Source organism: Triticum dicoccoides, chromosome 2B (assembly GCF_002162155.2).
Source record: "Triticum dicoccoides isolate Atlit2015 ecotype Zavitan chromosome 2B, WEW_v2.0, whole genome shotgun sequence".
In the NCBI taxonomy this organism is placed as follows: Eukaryota; Viridiplantae; Streptophyta; class Magnoliopsida; order Poales; family Poaceae; genus Triticum; species Triticum dicoccoides.
In genome coordinates this window covers 31,487,983-31,492,905 of record NC_041383.1, presented here as the reverse complement: position 1 = coordinate 31,492,905, position 4,923 = coordinate 31,487,983, and positions in this window count along the sequence as shown.

The window sequence follows — 4,923 nt, the reverse complement described above, 5'->3', positions numbered from 1 at the left end:
GTTTGTGCTCATCCCATGCACGTACACCTGTTCCATTCCACAGTTGTAAGAGTTCTTCAACTAATGGCCTTAGGTACACATCAATGTCGTTGCCGGGTTGTTTAGGGCCTTGGATGAGCACTGGCATCATAATGAACTTCCGCTTCATGCACAACCAAGGAGGAAGGTTATACAAACATAGAGTCACAGGCCAGGTGCTATGGTTGCTACTCTGCTCCCCAAAAGGATTAATGCCATCTGCACTTAGACCAAACCATACGCTCCTTGCGTCATCTGCAAACTCCTTCCCGTACTTTCTTTTGATTTTTCTCCACTGCGACCCGTCAGCGGGTACTCTCAACTTTCCGTCTTTCTTACGGTCTTCTCTGTGCCATCGCATCGCCTTGGCATGCTCTTTGTTTTGGAACAAACGTTTCAACCGTGGTATTATAGGAGAATACCACATCACCTTGGCAGGAATCTTCTTCCTGGGGCGCTCGCCCTCGACATCACCATGCTCATCGCGGCTGATCTTATAGCGCAATGCACCACATACCGGGCAAGCGTTCAAATCCTCATACTCACCGCGGTAGAGGATGCAATCATTAGGGCATGCATGTATCTTCTGCACCTCTAACCCTAGAGGGCAGACAGCCTTCTTTGCTTCGTACGTACTCTCGGGCAATTCGTTGTCCTTTGGAAGCATATCCTTTATCATTACCAGCAACTTTCCAAATCCCTTGTCAGATACACCATTCTCTGCCTTCCATTGCAGCAATTCTAGTGTGGTGCCCAGCTTTTTCTTGTCACCTACGCAATTCGGGTACAACAATTTTTTGTGATCCTCTAACATGCACTGCAACTTCTTCTTCTCCAAATCACTTGCGCAGTTTCTCTTTGCATCGGCAATGGCCCGACCTAGATCATCAACGGGCTCATCTGATGCCTCTTCTTCAGCTTCTTCCCGCATTGCCGGCTCAGCTTCTTCCCGCATTACCGGCTCAGCTTCTTCCCCCATTGTTGTATCATCGTATTCAGGGAACCCATGGCCAGGATAGCTGTCGTCGTCCTCTTCTTCTTCATTGTCTTCCATCATAACCCCTCTTTCTCCGTGCTTGGTCCAAACATTATAGTGGGGCATGAAACCGGACTCAAACAGGTGGACGTGAATGGTTCTTGACGTAGAGTAATTGCGACCATTCTTACAGCCAGCACATAGACAAGGCATAAAACCATCCGCCCGCTTGTTTGCCTCAGCCGCAAGCAGAAAAGTATGCACGCCCTCAACGAACTGGGGAGAGCATCGGTCATCATACATCCATTGCCGGCTCATCTTCATTACACAACACTGAATAGACCAAATTAATACAAGTTCATACATAAAGTTCATACAACACTTAAATGCAACAAACAAATTACTCTCTAGCTAAAGCATTTAAATGCAACAACAAATGCGATCAAGATCGCAACTAAGGTAACAATTGATCCAATAGCATAATGATACCAAGCCTCACTATCGATGGCATATTTTCTAATCTTTCTAATCTTCAAGCGCATTTTCTCCTTCTTGATCTTGTGATCATCGACGACATCGGCAACATGCAACTCCAATTCCATCTTCTCCCCCTCAATTCTTTTCAATTTTTCTTTCAAGTACTCGTTTTCTCTTTCAACTAAATTTAACCTCTCGACAATAGGGTCGGTTGGAATTTCTGGTTCACATACCTCCTAGATAAAAATATCTATGTCAACTTGATGGGCATAATTTGTCATCAACACGAAATGCAAGAAATAGTTTTAAAAGAGAATATACCACATCCGAATCATAACAAGGACGAGGGCCGACGGGGACGGATATCAAAACCATGGCACTATGTATAACAAATAACGTACAGGTAAGATAATTATTATACGAGTAACTATATATCCAAATCACACAAACATCAATTTTTTATATAAAATTTCATGAACAATAGGCTCACCACAAGGTGGTGCCGGCGACGGGACGGTGCAGGCGATCGACGGTGGTTACGACGGAGATTTAGAAGGCACTAAGTAAACCACACCTACATATGCAAACTAAGTGTTATTTTAACCTCAAATTGCATATAAATCAAATACTAGCACATATATATATTTCCTCCCAAATTACTAAACTCACAAATTAATAACTATATAAAGCATTGCAAGAGCTAATCTAGCAATGAGAGATGAAAGGACAAAGTTGCTAACCTTTGTGATCATTTGAATGGATGGGGGCCTTCAAATCTTGACAAATTTTGGGCAAAATGTGTGATGAGCTCGAGAGGAAGAGGGGAAGAACAGAGAGGAGAGGGGAAAGGGGAAGAACAGAGCAAGCTCGGGTGGACGAAGGGTTTATGTAGGACGACCTTTAGTACCGGTTCGTGCCAAGAACCGGTAGTAAAGGTGCTGGAGGGGGTCCAGACTGACAACATCCTGCCACCACTCTCATTAGTACCGGTTCGTGGCACGAACCGGTGCTAAAGGTTAGCCACGAACCGGTACTAATGAGAGCGGCCCGGCTAGCCGTTGGAACCGGCACTAATGTATACATTTGTGCCGGCTCAAATACAAACCGGCACTAATGTGCTTCACGTTTGACCCTTTTTCTACTAGTGTAACATCGTAAGCTCTAGGAACCAAGTAACACACGGCATCAGTAGCTAAATAATATCCATGGACACAGCCATTACTTACAACTAGAAACTCTAGGAACGCCTAGAAATGGAGGCCAGAGGACCAGGCCATTAATAGAACCACATCCAGCAGTAATACAAGCACGCCAACACAGGAATTGCACAACCATTCGACGGCCATAGGACTAGTAGCCAAGAAATGGCCACACAATCAGCCACCCGGAGCACGAGAGGGGGAAGGGGAGGAAGAACCGGGGGATTACCGAGACAGAGACGAAGTGGGAATGACCACCACCACCGCCGTTGGACCAGAAGGCGTTGTGGCCGAGGAAGCCCGCGCCGAGTAGCCGAGGCAGGGCGCGGGGGCTCGGGAGGAGGAGCGGAAGACGGCCACCACACCGCCGCGCCGGCGAGCTAGGGTTTGCCTCGGGGGCGCGCGCAGGGGCGGGGACGGAGGCGGCGAATCGGCGGAGGGGGCGAGGGGGAGCCGGGCAGGTGAGGCGCGGTGCGGGGTGGCACCAGAGCTGGCCGGAATCGGCCGGCGACGGCGGCGGCAGAGGGGGGATCGGGACGGGACGAGCGTGCGTGCGCCGCGTGCGGGGGGAGGGAGAGAGCGAGAGGTGGGAAGAGGAGAGGAGGAGAGAGGCGTGGCCATGTTTTTTTTTAGGGTCGGCGTGGCCATGTTTAGTAGAGCGAGAGGGGTGGACAACTTAGTAGTAGCGTGGGGGTCTAATATGCGCTACTACTACTTAGTAGTAGCGCCGATTTTATATCCCTTGCTAGTACTATGGCCTATCCCATGGGTATTGTTGGAGACCACTTACTAGCAGCTCGGGTTTATACCCCTCGCTACTACTATCAACTTAGTAGTAGCATGGTTTTTATACCTCTCGCTACTACTAATTAGCAGTAGCGTCCACTTTTAAATCGCACTACTGATAAACTTCTGTGTATAAGGTTTTCCCTAGTAATGCACCGGAATATCTCTGCCACCATGTCAAAAAGCAATATGTTGTCGCAGACGGTGTCGGTAGACCTGTAGGACCGTCCCATTTCCTAGTTCAGGATTCCATGGTGTTGTACTGGTGGATCACTGCAGGAAGGGGCCAATCCCAGCCACAACGCTTGGTCTACACGACGTAACATGGATGTTGATCCGATGAATGAAAACACACCAGCATTCTCACTATTTCCTTGGTAGATGCATCTTGGCTCATGGGACCCAACCGTTAGGATGTAGTAAAGCGCCCGTTGTCCCTGGTCCGACATGGTCCAGTACAACAGCCGGTATTCTTCGGATGGGCGGTTCTGGTAGAAGCCGGCTATGAAGGTGCAGAGAGAGTACAGTGGAAGCTCCAGTAGAGGAGCACACCGGCGAGTGGCCGGGTTGCAGACGTAGAAGACATTGTCGGCGAAAGAGTCGGTGTTGGAGACGAGGAGGACGCCATCACAGGCTCCGTGGAGCACATGCCAGTTCGTGGTAGGGCTGGTACGGAGGGCCGGCCAGAGCTTGCAATCGGCTATGGCAGCGTCGGTGCGAAAGGCTGTGTAACTGTGGCGCACATCCCCATTCTCTCTGGAGTTGGAGCGATGGGTGCAATTGCACTGCGCATTGTTTGGAGAGATCTCTATGAGCGGGAGCGCAGGCTGGCGATGGTGGTGTACGAGTATGAAGTCGTTGGTGGAGGTGGCGCTGCGCCACGACTTGCGGACGGCTCGGCAGTGGAAGACATCCTTGGGCGGCAACCGCACGAGTATCGCTTCCATGATGATTGACTCCGACAGGTCGTCGAGGACGGTTTTACCGCTGCTACCTGGCATGGTGACTGATCACCATCTTGCCAGGTGCTCCTTCAATCCGATCAACTGAAAAGACAACATATACGCAGCCATTAAGCAAGAACGACACAGTGCAAAATTAGTACCTATGTTGAACAAGATCAAAGAGAAGACTTCGTACTAGGATCTTCTAGATTCCATCAGGTGCGGCGTGATTGCAGTGCGATGTAGAGTAAGTGAAGTGGAGCATGTATAAATCGGGAGGGAGGGAGGGAGGGTGCGTGTTTCTTCTTTGTTGTGGAGATAAAACGGGATGGGTGGAAGCCTAATAGCTTAGTGAATGGAGTTATAAATATGGCTTTAATCTGTACGAGTCTTTCAAGAAGGGCACTTGCATGCGGCTTACTCACAACTCAGAGGGGATGCCGCAAGTACCCTTCTTTTTTTCAATTTCTCTCTAAATCACCACCACTAATTACTTGTGTGGTTTGTATGTACTAAGCAGCCC